General features: G+C 57.7%; 1 protein-coding gene across 8 annotated transcripts in view; it reads left to right on the top strand.

Annotated features, from left to right (window-relative positions):
* The first annotated feature begins 5,022 nt into the window (after positions 1-5,022).
* Ptprs (protein tyrosine phosphatase receptor type S) overlaps positions 5,023-14,229 on the top strand; it is a 64,616-nt gene continuing 55,409 nt past the window's right edge. For 3 of the 8 annotated variants that reach the window (XM_029531386.1, XM_029531385.1, XM_029531382.1), the window contains exon 1: positions 5,048-5,164. The gene's annotated coding sequence lies outside the window, so the exon portion shown is untranslated. Of the gene's footprint in view, positions 5,165-14,229 lie in introns of all 8 variants that reach the window. The other 5 variants (XM_021217521.1, XM_021217519.1, XM_029531387.1 and 2 more) reach the window with 3 other exon arrangements.

The following is a 14,229-nucleotide window of genomic DNA, read 5'->3' as shown; positions in this document are numbered from 1 at the left end:
CCACCCACAAGGGGCCTTTCCCCCTTAATCACTAATTGCTAGATCTCATGTAGGCATTTCCCCAACTAAAGCTCCTTTCTCTGTGATAGCTCCAGCTGTGTCAAGTTGACACAGAACTAGCCAGTACACATAGTAGCACACAGACCCCCTATGTTCTAGGACCAATAAGCAGGCAGCACTAGTAGACTCTAAAATTTCTTCCCCTGCAGCGCAGAGACTGAAGCTCATGATATTTTTGTTGGTTTTGTTTTGCTTTGCTTTGTTGAGACATGGTGTGTGTGTGTGTGTGTGTGTGTGTGTGTGTGTGTGTGTGTATGTGGGTAGCCCTGGCTGTCCTAGAACTCTGTAGACCAGGCTGGCCTTGAACTTAGAGATCCAATTGCCTCTGCCTCCTGAGTACTGGGATTAAAGGCTTGTGTCAGCACTCCCCCCCCCCCAGCATATTTATTTTTTAATGAGACATGGTCTCAGATATATCACATTGTCCCTGAGTCTTTCAGAACTTTCTTTGTAAGCTACATATGGAGTAATGCCTCTCCCCCAAAGAAACAACAAAACTAAAACGTAGGACTCAGGGAGGAACCTAGGTGGACCAAGCGTGACCTTGATGTGACCTTTGAGGACAGGGGCCTCCTGTGGCCTGCATCGCCTCTATCCCGTGCTGGCATGGAGCCTTGAACTCCCACCAGTGTGGAGGACCTGGTGTAGACAACTTTGAGGACAGGAAGTGTCCATCTTTACACCCGGGTACTCCCCAGCCCCCGCCAAGTTGGAACGACGTGTCCCTTTCTCCTCCTGAGAAGTGAGGATTTAAAAATAATTTTCCCATTCGCTATTTCACTGTCACTTGACTCCCAAGTTTGAATCTGAGGGTGCTGAGCCGCTGACACGGGCCGACTGGAGAAGCCCTTGCTGCCCCCCAAGCTGATCAAGTCAATGACAATCCAACAATGGAGGGCACAAAGGAGTGTCTCACTCCCTCCTTCCCACAGAGGGCCCTTCAACTACGCTTTCTGGAGACCTGTGTTCTTCATCCCCAGGGCCTTTGAACATTCTGTTGGGGCAACCACATGTTTGTCCCACATCGGGTCTTTGTGTCCCAACAAGGGGAGTTGTCTAAGATTAACCCTGGGCTGACCTGGGGACACGGGTGAGCAGAGTCACAGCGAAGCACAGGAAGAACAGCCAGAGGACAGTGGGTGAGAAAACTGCGTGCAGGGCTCCAGGGCCCTTTCAGAGAAATAAGAATTAAAACAGTGTAAGTCTTCGAGGGGCCCAAACCTGTCAAGGCCCCTCTGTACCAGGAGCAAGACTCCAGCCCCGGGAGCAGGAACATGCAAGTCTAGGAGCTGGGGGACTCCACTTGCTTGCTTCTTCTCAGGAACTTCATGCCAGAGCACAGAGGACCCCATTTCAAGACCAAGCCCTTCTCCTGCCCAGGCTTGCCTAAACTATCCAAAGTACAGAAACTGGGTTTCCATTCCCGCCTGTGCCACGTGACACCAGACTGTTCTTTAACCTCCCTGTGCCTGTTTTGTTGCACAGAACACCAACCATAGCTAGATCCTTGGAGGACAGCGTGCCAGGAATGGGGGTTGGGGGGTGGAACTGTCTGTAATCATTGAGTCCAGCTTTGGGGTTGCAGGCAGCTCCTCCACATGCCAGCTACTGTAGCTACCACCAGAGGGCAGCAGTGAACATAGGGTCCGCTTTCTGCCTATTGCCCTCCTTAGCTCCCACGTTCTTCCACAGCATAAGCCCTTCCTGCAGCCCACTCTGCCCCATCCCTCCTCCAGGGATCTGCTGCAGCCGCAAAGGTTTCTGGGCTCCTCCTGTTTGGGTTCTGTTCCGTCCCAGGCCTTTTCTAACATCACAGGCGTTTGTCAATGGAGAGCATGCTTAGCCCGGAGCTTGTGTGATGGTGCACACCAGTCATTTCAGCATTCAGGTGGATGAGAGAAGAAGGTGGGAAATTCGAGGTCAACCTTGCCTGGTGTAACTCTGTCCCAAACAATCGAACGAACAAACAAATCACAAACATATCCCAGAGCCCCACAATGCCTCTTGTCTGGCTGCCTCAGTTTCTCCTGCTGTGACAGGAGTGTTGGGGGCTGCACTTTCTGAGCACCCTTGAATCACGCACTGTGGCCTTCCCAACCTGGTTCCAGCCACCCATGACAGCACAGGCTTTGAACTGTGTTTGTAGATATGGGCTGGGGTTTCTGTGCTATGGTGGAACTGGAGCCCTGCCCACAGCCCTTCTGGTATGTTTATTTTGAGAAAAAAAAATTCTTTACCTCAGGCTGACCTTAAGTTCATCCCAGTCGAGGCTGATCTTAAGCCTCTCATCCCCCTGTCTCTGCCTCCTGGCGGCATGAGCTCCAATCACAGAATCCCCACTTGGCTAGAAGAAGCATGTTGTGGACACTGGGCACTCCACTGGAATTTTAAAAAGAAAGAAAGAAAGAAAGGAAAAAAGAAAGAAAGAAAGAAAGAAAGAAAGAAAGAAAGAAAGAAGGAAGGAAAGAAAGAAGAGAAAAACAGAGGAAATAATTACCAGGCACTGGAAGTTGCCAAGAAGAGCATGGGCATCTGGGGAGAGCCCCTCTAGTCCCACAGACTCTGGAGGGAAGGAATGTTCCAGAGCGAAATTTTCACCCAACAATGAGTCATACTGCCCTCCGTGTGTGTGCCAGGCTGGGCAGAAACCAGAAGTTTAGAGCCCACTGGGTCCCTCCCTGGGCCCAACACAGCCCCCTCCAGAGAAGACCAGTTCTGCTGGTCTGCTCAAATATGGTCACTGCTCAGCACCTCCCCTTAGGGGGCTGGGTGCAACAACAGTGACAGAATATGCTGAAATTGCCAGGCGTGGTGGTACACGCCTTTAATCCCAGCACTCGGGAGGCAGAGGCAGGCGAATTTCTGAGTTTGAGGCCAGCCTGGTCTACAGAGTGAGTTCCAGGATAGCCAGGGCTATACAGAGAAACCCTGTCTCAAAAAACCAAAAAAAAAAAAAAAAGAATATGCCAAAATCATTGTGCAAAGTTAAGCGTTGACCTCCACTTTGTCACGTGAGTCACGCCCCCAAACCCCTTACTGGGGAATTCTAGGCTCCACCAATTTAGGTGATTGGTAGGATGGCTCACCTCACCCTTCCTACAGCCCTAAGTCACCAGCTGTTGTCACACAGAGACAGGACATCGAGGCACAACCAGAGCAAGGAGCCTCATGAGAAGCAAACCGAGGGGCATGGCATTTCTAACTGTGAGAATACCTCTTCAGCACAATATTGGGAACAGTCTGTTCAGGAAGTGGTATTGGGAGTGGTCGTCTCTGGGCACCGAAAGGAACATCTCACTAGGCTGAGGACCAGCATGTAGGAGGGCCCTGGGGCAGGCCGGAACCTGTGTGGGAGGAGGAGGGTCAAGGGAGGAGCAGGAGGAGGCTGCTGTGACTGCAGCAGAGATATCGATGGCCGCCCTGAGTGGCTGAACACACAACCAGCTTTGGGTTGATATATTGTTGCCTGTCTATGTGCTGTCAGCTGCAGGCTGATTGTTCTGTTTTGTTACTTCTGTGTAAACCGCATTTAACACAGCCTAGATCTGAGGGGGGATGAATGGCCACTGGAAGCTTCCAGACTCTCAGACCTGCTACGGTTTACATGTTCCCCTTCACTGCTCACCAGGACCCTGGGGCAGAGTGGTTACTCAGTTCGGACAAACAAGGCAAGACCTTGTTCCCTCCCTGATGGACGGCCGGTCTGTTCTGGCATGGCCAGCCCTGCCAGCACCCAGCTCCATAGTATATGAGTACACACTGTGTGCAGTCAACAGTGCCACACACTTGCAGGGACTATGCAAGGACGTGGCACCTGTGTGCGACATCAGACATCTCTACGGAGTACCCAGACTTCAAGTACCTGCTGTGCACGAGAGAAACTACACTAAGGGCCCCTGAACACCATGCAAAGCTCCGGCACCTTCTACGTACTCTGGTCTCGACTAGCACCACGTACGCCAATCAGGGTCACCCCAGTCAGGCAAGAGGACAAAGCTGGCTCTGCTAAACTGGCCGTGGTGCAGGCGCTGGGAAGCCCTGTTCTTAATTTAGGCTCCTTGTCAATTATTCATGGCGCTCTTCCCTGTTTATGACCCAGTCCTTCCGCCCGGACTCTTCGGCTCCAGGCTCTTGCTCATGTCTCCAGCTCTGGGCCCGAATGAATGAATTCCAGGGGGGGAAAAATAACCCAGACTGTAAAATAAACTCGTTTCGTTGTTTGAGTCAGGGTCTCGGGGTGCAGCCCACATTGGACTCACACTTGCAGCAATCCTCCTGCTGCTGTCTGAAAGTTACGCCCCCCATGCCCCTGACTATTCTTTTCTTGAAGGTGTTTTTCAGTCTTTTGCTGCATTTCATCTGTTTGGCATATCTAGTAACTCGGTGGACATGGGTGTGCGCATATATGTGGAGGTCAGCGCCATAGGAGTCAGATCCCTCCTTCCACTGTGGGACTTTGGGGACTGAAGTCAGGTTCTCGGGCATGGGCAGCGAACACCTCTATGTGCCGAGCCATTTTGAGCCCCCATCCCCACTTTTTTTTTTTTTTTTTTAAATGTCAGGTTCATCCTTCTTTTCCCAAGCTGGTCTCGACTTCATTGTTATCCTAGGCTGTTCAAAAACGATGTCCTCCTGCTTCAGCCTCTCCAGCCAGCAAGGCGGGCTTGATGGGAAAGATTTTAGGGAAAGGATATTTTGGCCAAAGGAAGCAGAGTGGGGAGACAGGCAGAAGGCTCAGGTCGTCCTCTGTGTAACTTGAGGCCAGCATGGGCTACAGCAGAACTTGAGTTTAAAAGGAATCCAGAGGAGACAGGCCGGGCCACGTGTCCCACGTCCCACGTGCTCCCGGGGCCTTCTACAGGCTCCCGAAGCACGTGACCCAGCAGCGCCTCCTCACTGGGCAGGCCTCTGCGCGCAGGCTCAGTACTGTACATGGCCAGGCCCCAGGGCCGCGGCGGCGGAAGGGGTGACGTCACCGGCTGGGGGGCGCGCGAGCCGCAGTGGGGTTTTGCCCCGCCCGCCAGGCAGCTCGGGCCGCGCGCACACGCGGAGCCGCCGGAGCCCGGGCCGACCCGGTGCCGGGAGCAGCATGCGGAGCCCGCAGGTACTGGGGTGCACGGGGCGCACGGGGGACACAGGGGCGGGGTGGGCGGCGCCGGCTTTGTGCTTCCAAGCTTCTGGGCCTTTGTGCTCCGAAGGGGGTCCGGGCTGCAGCGGTAATCGGATTCTGCAAGAAGGAGAGGGATGTGGAGGACCTGGAGGGATGGAGCTGGAGAAATGGGGACCGCGAGGGATGTGGACCCGGAGGGAGAGAGACCCACAGAGACGAGAACCGGTAGAGACAGGGACCAGGAGGGATGAGGACGCGCGCGGGCGACTTGGCCCGTACCCAGGGTCACCGACTGCACCAGCCGGGCGGGGACGCGGTGTGCGGTGCGCGGTGTCAGCGTCTGGAGCTGCAGACCGGGCCAGGCGCCTCAGATCACCTGGGGCTTCGGTTCCACCCTTCTGCGGTCCGGGCGCCCCCAACCCCCGACCTCCCCCAGCTCTGGGATTGGGACTCCTCATCCACCCTCATCCTCGCGATGCGGGGGCCCGTGGGGAACCCCGGGGAGCCAGCCTGAGGCCCTAAGGCCCCCGGTACACCCCAAGAGCCCCCCGACTGGCTGAGGGTGGTGACGTCACCGGGGGCGGGGACTGGGGCGCAGAAGGAAATGGGGTCCGAGAGCAGGTACCCCCGGTTGCAATGCGAGCTGGGTCAGGGCCAAGTTCCCCGCTCATTGTGGAGCCTCTTCACCCCCGAACCCCAGCACCACTACGAGCGAGGATCCTTTTGATTGCCACACCCCCAAATCCCTGTGCGTTACCCCTTTTCCCTGCTCTCAAATCTGCCTCCAGATACCCCCGAAAACCTGCAGCAGGTGTGAGCGCCCATCTTCCCGGTCACCCCTCACCTCGTCCCTCCCTCCAGTAGAACCTCCTAATGGTCACTTCTCCGGGTGTCTCCTGGCCTGGCAGGGGTTCCCTTACGCTCACTTTCCAACCTGAGCAAGGATGTCCCTCCCCCAATAAACCGTCCTTGATGCTCACACGGAGACCTCTGAGGTGTCCCAAGCCAGGATGAGCACTCGGGGATCCAAAGAGTCTGCTACAGAGCAAGAGGGATCCCGAGGGTGCTAGATTGGTGGACACATCCTGTTCACCCATCTTTCTGCACCTGGGTCCTGGGTCCTGGCTTCTGTGCCCCCGGGGGGTGCTGCTGTCTCTACGGTGCAGAGAATGGCTGTCTGCTTTGTCTGGGCTAACCTGGGACCCTCCTACTCCGGCTCTAGCCCCTCTCACCAGCTGCGACTCCTTCCTTCATTAAAGGCCGGGTAGTGGGAGCTGCCATTTGCATAGACTCCCCTCCCCCCCCTGCCCGGTCTTTTCTCCTTTCTTTGTGTCCCTCCCCCTGTCAATCTCCAGCTGCCTTCTGTCCCTGCTCCTGCCTTCTGCCAGCTGATTTCTTGGCGGCTGCAGGCGGGCAGCTGGAGCTGGGGGCGGCTTCCCGCCCCGGCCAACCCCAGAGTCCCCAGCTCGGAACAGTGGGGGGACACTTAGGTCCCAGATAATGTCTGTGCCTGGCCTCTGGTCCGTCTCCCTACCCATCGTGCCTGAGTCTCCAGAGACCCACAAACTCCCGTCCTGTCCCCTGTGGGGCCCCAGGGAGTATGGGGGGACACACCCTCACCATGACATTGCATTTCTTCTTGGGGACGGCTCTCCCACCCCCAGTCCCCCGGGGGGGAACCAGCCACCCGCCACTGAGATCGCCTTGAGCATCCTCCTAATTGGGCTCAGGGCGAACAAACCGTCGCGGGAGCCCGGGCTTCCAGGCGAGCTCTGCGGCCGGTATCGCGCCCTGGAGGGTGACATCCGTGTCCCCGGAGGCTTGGGGGGCTGTGGCTAGGTGCTAGTCTCGGGGCGGCGCCCACAGGGGACAGCGATGCCGGCCGGGTGTGGCCAGGAAGGCTGTGAGGTCTGTCCGCGGGTCCCATGGGATTGGGGGCTCTTGGTGCGTGGCAGGTTCATAGAAGGGGATCCCACATCCACGGTCCCCACGCTGCAGTGTGGCCTTGACCCTCCGCACACTGGATTAGTCTCAGAGCCTCTGGGGCCCTTGTCTCTACCCCAGGAAGTCGGGGTGTCCCCGTGTCCCTCGTGGACTTGTAGGCGGCCAAGAGCCTCTTGGTGACTCTGTTTCCCCTGCTGCGTTGACTCTGTGTGTCTCTCGGTGTCCGCGGACCTGTGGCTTCGCTGATGTCCCCACCTGCCGCGTGGCCCTGTCGCGCTGGCCCCGCGCTCACCTGTTCCCTGTGTCTCAGCCGCCGCGTGGGGGGAAGAAGGGAGCGTCGAGAAAGTTCGGGGTGGGGGCGAGCTGGAGGAAAAGCCTAAAAATAAAGATAGATATTTATAAACCCGCCGGGTCGGGGGACACCTAGCAGCGCTGAGCCCTGTCTGTCGTCCCACTCGAGCCCCACTCGTCCGCTTGTGACTTAGCCAGAAGGGAGAGCCTTGGGATCTAGTTGGGATAGTAGAATGTTGCGTGGTTGTGGTTTCCTTTTTGGGGTGTCCCTCACCCGAGGTCCCTCGTGAGGGAGAGATATGTTCCTAAGATAGGACTGTTCTCTGCTGTGCAACCCAGAGCTCATCTCTAGCCCTCTCTGGTCCAGCATTTGAAGGCTACCAGGTCCCGGCCGCTTCCTCTCCCTTGCACCTGACATCCCAGAATCTGGAAGTCGGGGGAGGAGGAGGCCGCCCTTCCTCTGTCCTCTGTGGCCGGTGCTGGGGGTCGTGGGGGAGGCTGCACTTGGCCGACAGCCACACCACGACCAAGATCCACCGGAGGGTCCTCAATGAAGACCCAGGACGCACCAACAGGGGCAGCGTCTCCCTTGAAATCGGGACAGTGGGGGCTGGGGGGGAGGGGCAGGACTTCTGGGGGAGCCAGGGCTGTGGGGCGGGAAAGAAGGGGCTGCTGGGGGGAGGATAGAACAGCCGGGGAGCGAAGAGCACGGATTGGGGGGCCTGCGTGCGCAGGGGGCTCTTTGACCTTTGGGATTAGGAGCTGGGGTTTGCGAAGAGTGACCAGAGAGGCTAATATTGTCTGAGGTCGCACAGCACGACAGTGATGTCAGGGTCGCCACATCTTGATCTCCGGGGCCACGCGTGGCTTCCCTGTTTTTCTTACACATAAAAAAAAAAATAATAGCACCTTGTCTCTGACGCCCCGAGGTGTCGGGTCGTGTCATCTTCCATGCGTTCAGGCGACAGTCAACTCCGCTTTAATTTAGTCTTTTCTTCTTCCTTCTGCGCTGCCCCGCCCCCCTCCGCCTGGCGGAGCTGCGGCCAGGGATTGACGCATTTCTCCGTGGGACCTGTAGTTGAGAGCAAACCTGGGGTTCGGCTTCTATGGTCCGTGCCCTGCACTCAGTCCTTACCCGCTTCCTTGGAGCTGACTCAAGCCCCTCCCCCCTTTTGGGAGATTCCCCTTTTGCCTTTGGGTGACCTCACTGTTCCCCCAGTGCTCTGCTGTGCTACCCCTGCTGCGTTTCCAGACTACGCTGTGTCTCGCTCGCTGCCACCTTATCTGTCCCAGGCTGCCCAGGGGAAAGCCACTCCGTGACCTCGCGCGGGCGGGACCGGATGTCGCCTCCGTGGGGTTGTCTCCCTGTGCGTCCCACGCCTGTGGGTGTTTAATCGAATTCAGCTGATAATTAACCCCTTGATTAGCAAACAAAAGGATGTGCGGTGAGGATGGCGCCGCTCTGACTTTCGTGGTGGCCCGTGCTTACACCAGATGGAGGCCCATTGAGGATCCCCGTGTTCCTGTCATGCAGCCGGAGAGTGATACTCTGGGAGTTAGAGAAGGGACCGTGCAGAGGTTCACATCCCGTGTCTGCGGCTTGCTGGCTGTGGTCTAGGGACAGCAGCTCGACCTCTCTTTGCTATTGTGTTTCCCCCTCCTCTGTGAATAAAAGGAACTGTACCCACCCCAGGGCTTGTCGGGAATGTATACATTGGTCGCTCAGCCTTTAGGACCACAGGTGCCCTGCTGCCTTGAGGTTTGTTACTGAGTTTTGGGTGAGACTTTTTGGTGAGTCTATGCTCCCTGGCATCCCCCAGCCTCATCCGCAGCCCCTCCAGAGCGTTGGATGACTCAGCGCTGCAAACTGGGGCGTTCCCTGCCGCTGGCTGCCTATCCAGGCTGCCCCACTTTTGCGGAGCGGTGAGGGGCCCAAGGTGGGCGGGAATGACCTCCGCGGGGCTCTGGGAATCGCCCTGGAGGGGCCGGCCTGCCTCCAGCTCCATAGATGGGAGGCTCAGAGGTGTGAGGCTATCCTGGGCTACCACATCCAGAAAGGGGGTCAGTGAAAGGGCTCAGCGGGGTAAGCCCTTGTGGCCACACGCTGGAAGCCAAGTTGCTAAAATGGATAAAATAAAAAGTTGATTTTAAAAAGTTCAAAGAGGAAACACTCGGCCGGTTTCCCAGAATTCTCCAGCGTTAGCAGGGGCAACAGATCTGAGATAAAGGTCCGGGATGGCCCAGAGAGGGAGAGGATGTCCCGGAGGCCACACCACACAGTGTAGAATCAGCTGAGCCAGTGCAGTAGAGGAGGCTAGGAACCTACTGGTAGTTAAAGGGGGGAAACTGAGTCAGGAAGCCCCAGAAAGAGCAGCTTCTTAGTGGTCGATGTCATTCCAGCACCCAGGAAGTTAAGGCAGGAGGATCAGGAGTTCAAGGTCATCCTGGGCTACATGGGGGGGGGGCAGGGCAGTTGAGGCTAGCCTGAGCTACATGTCATCTATGTCACCAGTACTCAGTTTGTCAGTGTGTCACGTGTCACACCCCTGTTGGCGTGAAATTGGGCATTTTACTCTAGTCCCCTGGTCTCTAGCTTCCAGAGGACCTAATGGAGCGAACGAAAAGTCTGGGGGGCAGCCACCCTCCCCAGCACCGCCCTCCACAAGCCAGGACACATCTACACAGGAGTCATGCCTGTCCCTCAGTTTCCCCAACTGTCAGTGCGTTCTGTCTACATTATCCCAGGGATCCTTCAGTGTCTGGGGGACAGCTGGTGACGCTTGGGTGGGGGTGCCAGGAGCCTGGGCTACCGCGTCCTTCACATGCCGGTGAGCCCTGGTACAGGCAACAAGGCCACAGAGAGATAAGGCCCTGCTCAGAGAGGGGGCAGACAGCTGGCAGAACCTTCAACCCTCTGACTAAGGATCAGCTCGCAGGGAGCCAAGGGCACCAGGTGCTGGATGCTGGGTTCTAGAACCCCTTGAGTGGAGCCTGTGTCTTGCAGATGGAGAAACTGATGCGCAAGGAAGGGGAGAGTATTGGAAGGCTGGGGCCTCTGAGTCCTGGGCAAAGTGGTTTTCCGAGACTCTGTGGAGCCCACAGAGTCCTCTTTCCTCTTTGGACAAGAGCCCAGTAGTTGGGTTTTGTTCCCCGCTAGCTGTGTGATCTTGGGACAGTTGCTAAGTGTCTCTGGTCAGCATGCTTTTCCAGCAGCTGGGATTCCCAGGGCGTCTTCTGAATCTCCCTAGCCATGCCGCCTCATGACATTTTCCTGTGCGAGGGCTGTAGGTCTGGGCTCTCATCATCCGGGTGTCCTTCCGGCCTTGGCCAAGGGCCATGAAAGCCGGTGCAGGGGGATTGCTGTGCAGCCTTAGGTGCTCATATGACCTCTCTGAGCTGCACTCAGTGGCATTTGGCCCAGAGCAGAGCCATCCAGTGCCTGAGGGGTCAACACTGAAATGCCAATTGAGGTGCAGCCCTGTGACCCCGTGACCTCGTGACCCTGTGACCCAGGTGCTGGGAATGGGGGAGGGACCGTAGCGGCACCCAGTCAGCGAGCTCCAGGTTCAGGTGGGACTCTGGGAGTCACATGAACAAGGCGCCAGATTCAAGGCCCTGGAATGCTCTATGGACTAGCCTCAGTTTCTCCAGTGGGAGGAAGAAGAGGGGTTCTGTGACATCAGGCAGCATGGGGAACCTCCCACCCCTCACGTGTTCCCACCCCTTCCTGTTTCCCTTAGCCCCCCCTCACCTGTCTTCCATGTCCCCCTTTCATCTTCCTCCCCTGTTCTTCCTGTGTCCCTCCTCCCGCATCCCCCCTCCCATGTCCCCTCTCTCGTGTCCTCACTTCTTCGTGTCCTCCCCTCTCCGTGTCCCTCTTCCCGTGTTCTCTCTCCTGTCCCGCTGACTGCACCATTGGAGCCTGGGGGAGGGGCTCCTTCCCGAACTCAATTAATGAGCCCGTTAAAAACTATTTATTTTCCTGACATTTGTTTACAGAGGAGAAAGAGACAAATTGTTGGTGGCGCCAGAGGGGCCAGGACGCGGCAGGTGGCTTCGGTGACCCCGCGGGCGTGGACGGGGTGACCGGGCCATCGCAGCCCCTGCAGGGTTCCTGGTAGTGTGAGGGGAGGCAGCGCGGAGGTGGCCGGCGGTGCTCCTTTAGCCACCTTAAGCCTCGGGCGCTGTGAGCATGCGAATGGGAAGCATTACCCCAAAACCTGGGGTTCTCAGGGAATGCGGTGCTCATGGGGACGAAGTCCGGAGGGTGCTGGCCCTGGCCCAGGTTCCCCGCTGGGTGCTTTGAGCACAGTACTCTCAAATTCATCGAGCAACTTTGCTTTGAGAAAACTACAGACTTTCCCACCAGGGTCAGAGAGGGAATGTAAGCGTCCAGAGTCACACAGCAGGTACTGATAGGCCGTGCTCAGGCTGACTGTGATCTTGGGGACCCTTCCCTGTTGCCAAGTCCCCACCACCCTGCCTATCAGCACCCTCAGGCCTGTCTCTAGGCTTGTCTCACGGCTTGGGGTTTGCCAGGAGAAAAGCAGTTTCCAGTGTCCCCAGGCTCTGGGAAGCCCCTCCCATTGTGCTCACCCAGTCCCAGCCCCCAGCCCCACTCCTCATTCAGCTCCTCCCTCCCTCTGCCCACCACCCTCCACGTCCTCCCAGCAGCCCCTAGGCCCTGCTGGTCCCTGGCCCTCAGTTCTCCCCTTCCCCATCCCCTCCCCTCCCCTCCTTCTCCCTTCTTTCCCTCCCTCCTTCCCTTTCTCCCCTCCCTTCTCCCCTGCCTTCCCAGCTCAGGCCTTAGCCTCCAGACAGCTCCACCTACTGGGAGCCTGTGCACAGTGGTGGCTATGTCCTTTGCTCCAGTCTGCGCACAGTAGGATCCCTCTCCACAGGGACTGACTGATTTCCTCCCTGGCCCTGGCCAGTCCCAGGCTGCAGCCCCTCCTCCCACCCTGCTTCTCACCTTGGCCTCCAGAAATAGCCTGGTCCTGAGTTCCTCCGGGCGGGCGCTGCCCACCCACGGGTGTGACGGATGTAACGTGCTGGCCTGCTGCTGCAGAAATAGCTGTTGTTGGGATTCCCCGCCCCCTTGATGTTTGAGGAAGCCACAGGACCATGTGTCACTGAGGATGTAGCTACTGATGAGTCCAGCTGGTAAGGGGTAGGGGTAGTGACCCATGCCTTGTCTGGAGCCCAAGGCCAGGTCTCAGTGTCCGTTATCCAGTGCTGTGTGACCTTAGACATGCTGTGTGACCTTGGGCAAATGTTGGAGCCCTCTCTTTGCTGGAAAGTTACTGGTCGGATGGCTCTAAGGCTGGGCTCCTCTTCTGCTAGCCTGGGATGACGACAGGGCTACTGACCCTGTTCTGACCACCTGACAGCAGGTGCTGGGCACTGCAGCAGGAGACTGCTGGTCTGGGAACACAGGTAGGGAGCCGGACCCAGGGTGGGTGGGTGACTGGCCATGAAGTCTGCACATGGCACTATCTGCAACTCCAGCTTGGGACCTGACACCCCCCTCCTGGCCTCCACAGAAGCTGCACCCACGTGCACAGACACACAAAATAGGCATCCTTTTATAGAGGCTCCTTCCGGAGGGTTGTGAGCATGCTGCTGGCCCGTAGCTGAGGCCTGAAGCCGGCTTCCTGCTGTTTGTGTAGACACGTGTACTCACAGGATCCGAGTGTCTTCCCAAGTCAGCAAAGTCCTCTGGAGACACAGGAGAAAGCTTGAGAAACTGATGGGACGTGCAGAGGCTTCCTAGGGGAGGCAGGGCTGGCTGAAGGGCTGAGGGTTAAATAGTTCACCAGCCTGAAGGGGGAGAGAAAGGTGGCCCCATGGAGGGGGTGGTGAAGCAGGGTGTTCTGCAGTAATGAGCATGCTGCCCAGAGAGGCCAGGCTGCTTATCTGAGGCTGCACTGCAAGGCTTCGAACTCAGGGTCTGCATGTTCCGCAGAAGGGCAGGTTGCACCAATGAGGGGAGCTCAAGTTCACAGAAGGAGATGGGAGCCTTGGAGGACTCTGGGCCAAGGGAGTCGGTGCTCATGGGGAGGGTGGATGGTGCTGTGCGGGACAGGGGTCACCTCAGAGGCCAGGGCGGAGGCTGCAGAGTGGAAGTGCTCAGTGCAGCACTGGGCCTGAAGTCAGAACAGACTAGCAGGGGAGCTCTGGGCTGCACCTGGGTCCCACAGACTAGCTGGGGAGCTCGGGCTGCTTGAGCCGAGTTGGCCAGAGGCTGCATAGCACGCACACAGCACCGCTCCCTGGCCCCCTGGGCTGCCAACTCTGGCTTGTTGGTTTCTAGACTCCCCTGGCTCCAGGCCTGCCCTCATCCCACCTCCTTCAGTCTGCACCCAGGCCCGTGCCAGCTGGCCCCGCTGGCCAGGGCCCCTTGGTGGCCCCCCCCCGCTTCCATTCAGGGTTTCTTCTGCCCCCCTCCCTCTGTATTTCCCGCTAATGAGGGGAAAGAGGGAGGGAGGGAGGGAGGGAAATTATATACACACACGAACATGTAGAAATTAGTTTAGGATCTGGGCCAAGAGCCACTTGCGCTTGGCCGGGCATTGTGGGTAATTCATTGCTCATTACCATAAGGGCTGGAGTTGGGCTGACAGGCTGAGGGGCTTTTGTTTGAGATTCTCCTGAATATATGATCTCCCTCACAACCCAGGTCCCCACCCAAGCTCATCCCCCGAGGACTCCCCACCTCCATCCTCAGCCCCCCAGGACTCCCCACCCCATCCTCAGCCCCCCAGGACTCCCCACCCCATCCTCAGCCCCCCCAGGGCTCCCCACCCCATCCTCAGCCCCCCAGG

Source organism: Mus pahari, chromosome 18 (assembly GCF_900095145.1).
Source record: "Mus pahari chromosome 18, PAHARI_EIJ_v1.1, whole genome shotgun sequence".
NCBI classification, from domain to species: Eukaryota; Metazoa; Chordata; class Mammalia; order Rodentia; family Muridae; genus Mus; species Mus pahari.
This window is presented reverse-complemented; position numbering and strand designations above follow the sequence as displayed.